Source organism: Protomyctophum bolini, assembly GCF_963924005.1.
Source record: "Protomyctophum bolini genome assembly, chromosome: 23".
Lineage (NCBI taxonomy): Eukaryota > Metazoa > Chordata > Actinopteri > Myctophiformes > Myctophidae > Protomyctophum > Protomyctophum bolini.
In genome coordinates, this window is record NC_137884.1 from 18,687,299 (window position 1) to 18,699,006 (window position 11,708).

Consider the following 11,708-nt stretch of genomic DNA (forward strand, 5'->3'; position numbering starts at 1 on the left):
AAACCATGTAAAAAAAAAAAAAAATCATCATTACGTATCATTTCAGTTGGTGTTTCAATACATAAGCACAAAAGATTTGACAGCAAATTTTCTATTTCTTTGGAAATTAACAAAAACATCACGGGACGAACGTCTGACGGAGTTGACGAACATCTGACGGAGTTGACAAGTTTAACTGATTTAGGTTCTAGACCACCTAGGATCTTGATTCTGGTGACTAATCCCACATTTTCAAGGATGAGGAATACAGTGGTACTATTTAGATTTGCCCTGTGAACATGGCAGCCATTTTTCAAAATGGCCGCCAACTTTCTGTTATTTCCCAATAACTCAAGTTCTACACCACCTAGGATCTTGATTCTGGTGACTAATCATACATTTTCAAGGATGTGGGATACATTGGTACTATTTAGATTTGTCCTGTGACCATGGTAGACATTTTTCAAAATGGCCGCCAACTTTCTGTTATTTCCCAATAACTCAAGTTCTACACCACCTAGGATCTTGATTCTTGTGACTAATCATACATTTTCAAGGGTGAGGAATACAGTTGTACTATTTAGATTTATCCTGTGACCATGGATGGTAGACATTTTCAAAAATGGTGGACCTGCTATTATTTTACCAATTTACTCAGGGAATATTATCAGAATAATATAAAATCTGTGAATACATTTCTTACCAAGAATTTTCTTCACCAATGTTTGTAAAGGTGTCTACTAACATATCCCACATTGGTTTCTATTTGACCACCCTAGGGGCATGTTTGACAGCTGCTGAAAGTTGGGTACCATCAACAACCAATATAAGGCTAAATGTTCTAAATTTCATTATGCTTTAAGTAGCATGTGGCATGTCAAACTAGGGGCTTTTCATGATTCTGGATCCATTCCAAGCATTAGTTTTGCACAAAAAACACTACGTTGGCTAAAAACGGCCATAGCCATCATCACAGATGTGATGAGGTCAGCACATGTCGGCACATTTGGGCAAGTGGCTATGGCCAAACTAGGGGGTCTATGGCCAAACTAGGGGTCAAACTCCTTGGGCTAAATTCGGTGAGGTGAACAGTGAGCAGTGAACAGTGAGCGAAAGACTGAAGACAGAAGATTTGGCTTCAGGACCATCAGGCAGGATGTGCAGACACTGAAGGCATCAGTGTCTTTCTCTGTGTCCCCAGCATGTCAACCAAAGCAATGTTACCAAATCAAAGGAGCCTTCACCTCATGTCACCTGGGGCTGGGTGGGCAATCGTATCCTGTATCTAAACTCACAACTAAATACAGACACTTGGCCAGACTGCCGTTTGAAAGGGTCAAACCCCTCATCCTGATTGGGGAAGACCACCCCACCTAATCACACCAACCGAACAAGTGAGGTTGGGGCCTCCAGGTGGGCCAGCAGCCATCTGCACAAGACTGGGCTGGACCCTGCAGGAAAGCAATCTCCAGCCAAGACAATGTAAGTTGACTATAACAGAGCCCCAGAACACAGAGCTCAGGAGAAGGATGGAGAAACACTGGCAGGAGGCCACCAAGATACAATGCCCCAGAGACCCAGAGTGTGCCACCACTGGCAGTAAGGAGATCAACTGCTGCAGCAAAGATGTCATGAAAGGCAAGTCTCCACCAAAAAAACCCCTGAACCTAATCGGGGTGTCAAGAGACCAAAGTTTCTCCCCCACAGTTCCCTGCAGTGGCCAGTGAAGTCAAACTGTGCATCTGTACCTGAAAGGGGCAAGTCAAAGGCCAGAAAGCCCACCTCCTTTTAATGTCCTGTCAGTAGAAACTCAACCTGCACCTGAAATAAGCCCTTACCTCTCCCAGAGAAAGTTCATCCTTGAAAATGTAATGATTAGTCGCCAGAATCAAGATCCTTGGTGGTCTAAAACTTGAGTTATTGGTAAAATAACAGCAGGTTGGTGGTCATTTTGAAAAACAATGGCTGCCATGGTCACAGGACAAATCTAAATAGTACCACTGTATTTCTCATCTTTTAAAATGTATGATTAGTCGCCAAAATCAAGATCCTAGGTGGTCTAAAACTTGAGTTATTGTAAAATAACAGCAGGTGGCGGCCATTTTGAAAAAAAAATGGCTGCTATGGTCACAGGACAAATCTAAATATTACCAATGTACCCCACATCCTTGAAAATGTATGATTAGTCACCAGAATCAAGATCCTAGGTGGTGTAGAACTTGAGTTATTGTAAAATAACAGCAGGTGGCGGCCATTTTGAAAAATGGCTGCCATGGTCACAGGGAAAGTCTAAATTGTACCACTGTATCCATCATCCTTGAAAATGAGGTCTTAGTCACCAGAATCAAGATCCTAGGTGGTGTAGAACTTGAGTTATAGTAAAATAACATCAGGTGGCGGCTCTTTTGTAATATGGCTGCCATGGTCACCACGAGACAAATCTGTGATGGCCCCATAGCCAAAAATGTTCCTTAAGGCATGCTCTAACTGTGTGCCAAATTAGAATACTGCCCATTATTCAAAAACAATACTTTTATTGTTTTAGGAACACTTTTGTCAACTCCGTCAGATACACGTCAACTCCGTCAGACACAAAATCTGACGGAGTTGACGTCTGACGGAGTTGACAAAATGGCATTTGTTTTCATCTTAACCCTCTTTAGTACAATGTAGCCATTTTGTTTTTGCTTAATTTTGTTAGCTAAACCTAACCCCTAAACTAAAATAATAAACATTATTTTGGAATTCTTAACAAAGATCATAAAAATGTGCAGACGGAGTTGACATGTAAAAGCTGTGACCACATTGTTATCAACATTGTTTGTTTAAAATATCAAACAATTGAATGCTTGTCAGACCAGGTACTCCACTGTTGCAACAAATATAAATGGGACTTGGAAAAGGAGTCTTCAGGCTAAATCTGTCGACAATATTTTCTGATTAATTTAAGACTTTTAAAAAAACCTGACGGAGTTGACGGAGACGTGGGACGAACATTTGATATGAGATATTTAATAGAAAATATAAATTAAAATTAACTGTGTATATTATTTGCTATGTTGTTGACAATCTACTTTAATTTAGTATGTATATTTATGTGATTGTGACAGTATTAGACACTTTTTTGGCAGTTTGAAATTGTGGCCACTTGCTGGGGACAGGCTAAATACAGGCCTTTTTGGGTACAGGGCCTGCTTTTAACTAATTCAGATGGAATATGAAAACAATTATAATGAAATTAAGGGCATAATAATACACAACTGTATTACACTTAACTTTGCAAGTGCTTTTATTTTTATGAATTAATTTATTTTTTACATAAAATAAGGCTCTTATGTGTGGGACATGTTTTTTCCACTTTTGTCCCTCATCTCAAGAATGAGTGATATCTATTATTATATTGGAGAAGTTATACCCAACACATGGCAAGAAACCCAAAGCCAAGAACAGCTACGTCGCTACTGCAACGCCCACAACACCATCTTACACACTACACTCACACACACTCACACGGGCAGTGACGTCACAGACTTACCCTTCGCAGTGTTCCAACGCTATCTCCTCCTATGTCGCCCAACGCCAACACTGAACACCAGCTGCCAAACAATAGTCTTTGCACTGGCACCAATACTGCCTCCCTTCCACACTCACGCCGGCAATGCATTTGTTTACTACAAACATTATCGCCCCAATCACCCACACCCCCGAGGCTTCCCTACACGGAACACTAACCACTGTTGCCTATGCTGTTGCCCCAACAGGCCCAGAAACAAGGCCTTTTAACCACGCTACTTACACACACTACAACTCGCAAACCTGGCAACACTGCCCTGTCTTCTAATAGGCCCACACCATAGAGTATTACGCCCACACTAGCTTTCAGTCTCAGAATCTGATCTCACGCAGGAGAAGAGAAACGAGGAAGGAGAGGAATTGGAGCCTCACGATTTTGCTTATTCCTTCTAAATCTCTGTATTTAAAATATCAATGACTCAGCGAATCCCTTAGTTACATCAACATTGTTCTTTGTCAGTACTTGGTTCGTGCCTAAATATTACCATTACACCGATCGCTTTGGCTATTTTCGCCTGACAGCCAACTGCCGTGTACACATACACACGCCTGCACGCACACGCACGCCTGGCGATCTCTCTCTCTCTCTCTCGCCACACACACACACATAGTCCCGCCTCCCCAAGAAGCACAACACAGTGAACACACACAGTCCCACACACGACTTTGACGCGCGATTACATACAGCTTCATTAATGCAAACACCACAGTTCTGCCGCGGTACCAACGGGAGCAACTGACTTGGACACGATACTTCTGACTACGGCTCTTTCCACCATTACACCTGTCACTTGGACACGACGTCTTCCACAATTGCAGCTAACTACAACATGCGTGATTGGTACATGTCCACCATTGCAGGTACATCTTCACTGCTCACTAGCGAAACTAAAAAGTTTGCTTTGGACGAATGCATGCATCTGTAACTGTTCTTTAATGGAGAACAGAAGCATGCATCTGTAACTGTAATCTGTAGATTAAATGTAAATGCAATTGCATTTTAGATTAATTTTTGTCTCATGAAAAGCGTTAATCACCTGAAAATGAAAAACCATTTAATTTACTTCAATTGACTTTTCGTATTGGCCATTTCATTACAATTTGGCCAGCTTTATGCTTCCATACCAGTAAACCTACATTGGTAAATGCGTCCAGCCCCAGCCCCCCAGCAGCCATGGCCCCCAGCCCCCCAGCTGAGGGCCATGGCTGCTGGGGGGCTGGGGCCCATGGTCGCTGCTGCGCCGATGGTGGCGGTGGAGCTGGGGAGGGGGACTCCGGTCCATCTCATGGCAGGGTGATCCGTGCTCGAAGGACCATGAAAGAACCCTTACACCAGTGTGCCTATTAGAGAACCATGCAGGACCATAGTCGGCTTGTGGTTTCGTTTCACATATATTTATTGAGGGTGACATAGAGTGATGATGGTTGAATTATATTAACGCATCAAGGTGGACAGAATCAGGTTTCTACCGCTTCTCCCATTCAACATTTCTATACCAAATTAGACCAAATGTTTTCTCTGAGGGTTACACCTGGGCCTTTATAGGCCAGACACAGGTGTGCCCAACTAGTAGTCAGTATAGCCCCACCCACCACTAGAGGAGGAATGAGGTGATCATGCATGTCGTTATAGGTGAGCCGTACTGTACTGTAAATTATGTGTCGCATGTCGTTATAGGTGAGCCGTACTGTACTGTACTGTACATTATGTGTCGCATGTCGTTATAGGTGAGCCGTACTGTACTGTACATTATGTGTCGCATGTCGTTATAGGTGAGACGTACTGTACTGTACTGTATGTGTCGCATGTCGTTATAGGTGAGCCGTACTGTACTGTACTGTACATTATGTGTTGCATGTTGTTATAGGTGAGCCGTACTGTACTGTACATTATGTGTCGCATGTCGTTATAGGTGAGCCGTACTGTACTGTACATTATGTGTCGCATGTCGTTATAGGTGAGCCGTACTGTACTGTACTGTACATTATGTGTCGCATGTCGTTATAGGTGTACTGTACTGTACATTATGTGTTGCATGTCGTTATAGGTGAACCGTACTGTACATTATGTGTCGCATGTCGTTATAGGTGAACCGTACTGTACATTATGTGTCGCATGTCGTTATAGGTGAGCCGTGCTGTACTGTACATTATGTGTCGCATGTCGTTATAGGTGAACCGTACTGTACTGTACTGTTCATTATGTGTCGCATGTCGTTATAGGTGAGCCGTACTGTACTGTACATTATGTGTCGCATGTCGTTATAGGTGAACCGTACTGTACTGTACTGTACATCATGTGTCGCATGTCGTTATAGGTGAACCGTACTGTACTGTACTGTTCATTATGTGTCGCATGTCGTTATAGGTGAGCCGTACTGTACTGTACATTATGTGTCGCATGTCGTTATAGGTGAACCGTACTGTACTGTACTGTACATCATGTGTCGCATGTCGTTATAGGTGAGCCGTACTGTACATTATGTGTTGCATGTCATTATAGGTGATCTGTACTGTACATTAAGTATTAAAGCATGTATCTATTTATAATGCAATCACAGTTGCGACCGCAATGTATCTATTTAGAATGCAATCACAGTTGCGACCGCAATGTATGCGGTACCCTGGCGCAGAGCCGGCTCCGACCCAAAATGGACCGGACGGGGGAAATCACTCTACATCTGAAATCAGGGGGACGAAGCGCCGAGGCGCTGCGAACCCCAAAAGCGGAATCACAAGGATTCTGAAGGACAATTCTAATCTGAATTCAAGGGGACGAAGTGCCTAGGCACTGCGACACCCCAAATGCGGAACCACAGGGATTCCGAAGGATACCGAGGGACATACACAACCCACCGAGACGGTTTAAATGGTTGTATTGTTGTAGATTGTGAGAAAGGGATGTCAGAAAGCCAAGCGTTGTCAGTTTACTCACAGCACAGCACCGTCACTCCAGTCAGTTATAACGTCCTGTATTGGTAGCCTATATTAGCCCAATATTGGCGTTACGCATTTCACTTGAATAATGTTGTGTGCGCACGTGCGCGTGTGGAGAAAGACAGTTATTTAATGAAACTGAAAATGATAATGTCCTGTCTCGCCGCCGTATAGCCTGCATGGCTATTCCTGTGTGTGTGTGGCGTGGCGAGAGAGAGAGAGAGAGATATTGTGGCTTCCAGGCGTGTGTGTGTGTGTGTGTGTGTGTGTGTGCAAGGCAGGCGTGCGTGTGCGTGTGTGTGCAGGCGTGTGTACTCTGCAGTTGGCTGTCAGGCGAAAATAGCCAAAGCGATCGGTGTAATGGTAATATTTAGGCACAATCCAAGTACTGACAAAGAACAATGTTGATGTAACTAAGATTTTCGCTGAGTGAATTATATTTTAAATACAGAGATTTAGAAGGAAGAAGCAAAATCGTGAGGACGGTGAGGCTACAATTCCTCCCCTTCCTCGTTTGTCTTCTCCTGCGTGAGATCAGATTCTGAGACTGTGAAAGCTAGTGTGGGGGCGGGCGTGGTGTGGGCCTATTAGAAGACAGGGCAGTGTTGCCAGGTTTGCGAATTGTAAGCAAGTTGTAGTGTGTGTAAGTAGCGTGGTTAAAGGCCTTGTTTCTGGGCCTGTTGGGGCAACAGCATAGGCAACAGTGGTTAGTGTTCCGTGTAGGGAAGCCTCGGGGGTGTGGGTGATTGGGGCGATAATGTTTGTAGTAAACAAATGCATTGGCGGCGTGAGTGTGGAAGGGAGGCATTATTGGTGCCAGTGCAAAGACCATTGTTTGGCGGGTGGTGGTCAGTGTTGGCGAGGGACGCGACAGGAGGAGATAGGTCCCGAACACTGCGAAGGGTAAGTGTGTGACGTCACTGCCCGTGTGAGTGTGTGTGAGTGTGTGTGAGTGTGTGTGAGTGTAGTGTGTAAGATGGTGTTGTGGGCGTTGCAGTAGCGACGTAGCTGTTCGTGGCTTTGGGTTCCTTGCCATGTGTTGGGTATAACTTCTCCAATGTATAATAGATAGGGCTCTGAAATAGCATTCAGGGCTCTATATAGGATTCAATTAAATAGGTATCAATTCAATCCTTACATTAGGAGTATGTCTGGGCTCTATAGGGTCCAGCATTCACAGCATGTCAGGGCCCTCAGCTCCCCAACAGCAGCCATGGCCCCCAGCTCCCCAGCAGCCATGGCCCCCACTCCCCCAGCTCCCAGCAGCAGCCATGGCCCCCAGCAGCCATGGCCCCCACTCCCCCAGCTCCCCAGCAGCAGCCATGGCCCCCACTCCCCCAGCAGCCATGGCCCCCAGCTCCCCAGCAGCAGCCATGGCCCCCAGCTACCCAGCAGCCATTTCAGGGCTCTATAGGGTCCAGCATTCACAGCATGTCAGAGCTCTATAGGGTCCAGCATTCAATGCATTTCAGGGCTCTATAGGGTCCAGCATTCACAGCATGTCAGGGCTCTATAGGGTCCAGCAGTCACAGCATTTCAGGGTTTCTATAGGGTCCAGCATTCACTGCATGTCAGGGCTCTATAGGGTCCAGCACTTTCGTCATGTAGGTCTATAGGGCTCTGAAATAGCATTCAGGGCTCTATAGGATTCAATTAAATAGGTATCAATTCAATCCTTACATTAGGAGCATGTCTGGGCTCTATAGGGTCCAGCATTCACAGCATGTCAGGGCCCTCAGCTCCCCAACAGCAGCCATGGCCCCCAGCTCCCCAGCAGCCATGGCCCCCACTCCCCCAGCTCCCAGCAGCAGCCATGGCCCCCACTCCCCCAGCTCCCCAGCAGCAGCCATGGCCCCCACTCCCCCAGCTCCCAGCAGCAGCCATGGCCCCCACTCCCCCAGCTCCCCAGCAGCAGCCATGGCCCCCACTCCCCCAGCTCCACAGCAGCTGCCATGGCCCCCAGCTCCCCAGCAGCCATTTCAGGGCTCTATAGGCTCCAGCATTCACAGCATGTCAGAGCTCTATAGAGCGCCGCCCCCTCTCAGAAAAACGAGTGGCCCAGGAAATGAAACCCCAATGCATTCTCCCATCGGCACTTCTAATATAATTTATTTAAAGACGGTTACGCCGCGGACAAAGTGAGCACAGAGGCTGCAGGGTGGCAGGATGACGGTGATGATTAAGGGAGGGAGCGTTGGTAAAAAAACCCCCAAAATAAATGAATTCCTCATTAATATTTCACGCCTGTGGGTGTGATGTACAAATCTGTGACGCGGCAGCTTCCTGAAAAGGCTCCCAGAATGCCATGTGGCGTCAGCAGCAGGACCTGCTGTGCTGGATACTTTTGCGGCAGAGTAAATATTGCTCTCCTCGGCATTTGGAACGTTATTGCTAATCTGGTTTGAGCTGCTATGGCCTTGGATGCCAATTGTATACTATCGAGAGAGAGTCACAGAGGTTTCTCTCTCCCTGCATGCGTGTGTCTCTCTTTTGATTGATTTGGTGATATCACACAGAGATTAAAAATAGGGTGCATTTTGCATCCCAAAACGCATTTTATATAGTTATGGGACGCAATAAAACAACGACCTCTGCATCCACGGGATGCACTACTGTGTACTGTATTTTATTCTAGTTTATTTTGCTAGCTTCAGAATCAGAATCAATTGGAATCAATCTTTATTGTCAAATCGCATTACTAGTGAAAGGGTGAAAAACGTGGTTGTGCAGGCTCTGGGCGGGAACCCCTTTTGGTGTTAGCATCATGTTATGCTTTAGCTATTGAAAAATAGCAGATCTACAGATCTACTCATACCGCGCCACCAAGTGGCACGCCATATGCTAAATGGCTCTGTATTGGCATGGTGGTAGTTGCTCTTAGATCTGTATGAAAACGTCATAATTCATATACAATGCAATGATATTTTCAAATTAAAAACTTTAACTCTTGAACTTGAACTCTTCTGTTTAGTGTCTATTCGGTGGTGGGAAGGTCTCCCCCCCCTGTCTGTGCATCTCTCTCTCTCCCACACAGAGAGAGAGAGCGGGGACAACAGGTACTCTTAACACAGGCACAACCACAATAATAACTAGAACTGCACTCTGTCAAGTGCCTGCTTGTTGCACACAAGTAGGCCATAAATGGCCTACTAGTGCGCAAGCAGAGCTCACAAGTACTGTCGACTCATTCTTTCGTTACGTAATTAACAACAATGAATTACGTAATCTTGTAATTAATACGCATGAGTGACGGCTTTCGATGGTGACGTGTATGTCGATCAGTGTCGGGTGGATTAAAGGAAATGCTCATATGATGTAATTTGTAAATTGATTAGCGGTATACTATGGTTACTTTGCACCCCTTTTGATGCGTATGTATCGTCCCAGCATATATGACGTCAGGGTATAACTGCTATAACTAGCTCTCAATGATGACGTAATAAAGATGTGGATTAAAGTACCCAATGCCAGGGTGTAATTGGTTTTCGATGGTGACGTAATGACGATATGTTTTGGTGTCGGGAGGATTAAAGGTAATGCCCCTATGTATACATGTATGTAATCTGGCACCACTGCCGTATCAGGCACAAGTAGTCATTACGTCATATGCTGGGACAGCGCATACGCATCGAACATCGTCCTGGACGAAACTAGTACTTGCGCGCTCTGCTTGCGCAAGTAATAATTGACACATGAACACACAGCACTCCTACAAACCACAGATTAACAACAACTCTTGACTCTGAACATTTAACCGAGATAAATAAATCACAAGTAAAAACAATTAGTCTACCAGTTATTTGTTTTCCAAGACACAAACTGCCACCCACCCCTGCACTAAATAGTACACAAGTCATCAAACTATTCTACATTCTTATAATTAAGTTGCTTTATTATCTAGAAGACAGTTTTCTGGTTTCACAGGACTGGTGTTGTTTTGTACAGAATATCTTAAAATGACCGCTTAGGCCACATACAAGACAGTGAAGACTTGTAGACCCTATGAGAAAATAAAAGCTACAATTAAATTAGCAATCATGTTTCAGCATTTACTCAAGCAAGGAATGCACAAGTCCAATACTTCAAGCAATTCGATAGAAAATCACATTCATAGCAGTGGAAATATTTAAAACATGAATCTGTTAAATGTATAGTTTGCCTGCTATTTCACCATTTGACCCAAGTTACACTGATTTGTTGTTGGGGTGTGTGTGTGTGTGTGTGTGTGTGTGTGTGTGTGTGTGTGTGTGGGGGGGGGGGGGGGGTCTATATGGCTATTGAGATGCAATTCAGTCAGACTCATTCACTCATTGAAAATAAAGTAGTGATTTACATAGCTGTGTGTTTGGGACAGTAGTCTATAATGTGTGAAATGATGATGGCTCATTTGTAATTGCTTGGTAGTTTTACTTTTGAGATGTAATTGAGTCACTAACTTAGTACTAGAACTTAAAATTACATGGTTTGTGATCAATTGAGATGTAAATCAGTCAGTAAGTACTAGAACTTAGAACGACGGGTCAGCGTTATAGTCCTATTGCAGTAACATTCATTACAATAATGTCCTCAATATGCATACTGCTCCACAACCTGGTCATGTTTTGCATTTCAAATACTGGGCAGGGCGTGACCTTAACTGTCAGAACACTCTGTTTTGTAAGACTTTGTCAGCGCATAGTTGTTTATCTATTGTTGCCTTCTAAAGGGTATTTGATTGACTGAAATTACCACACAGTACAAAAAAGTAAATAACAAACAAACAAAATAAAAACAGAAAAAACCTCCGACTTGTTTGCCTTTATTTGTGCTAAGTTTACTTGCAATTAATCAACACATTAATCGGCCTCGATTTAATCAGATTGATGTTCAGTGCTTGATGTAGTAAAACTATTTCCACAACAACCACAAGGGAGCAGTTTAAATCCATTGTGTACAACCTTGTGAAAGTCTATACATCCTTTGAGCATCTGAAAGCTTTTCTACTCACATATAGGGTTTATCTCTGGTGTGAATTTTCTGGTGCGTTTTTAAGGTTGGACATTTGAGAGAAGTGTTGTCCACAATGATCACATCCATAGGGTTTCTCTGCAGTCAGTGCAGTGTGAATTCTCTGGTGGCTTTTAAGGTGGTTTATTTGAGAGAAGTGTTGTCCACACTGATCACATCCATAGGGTTACTCTCTAGTGTGCATTTGCTGATGGCTTTTAAGGCCTGCCATT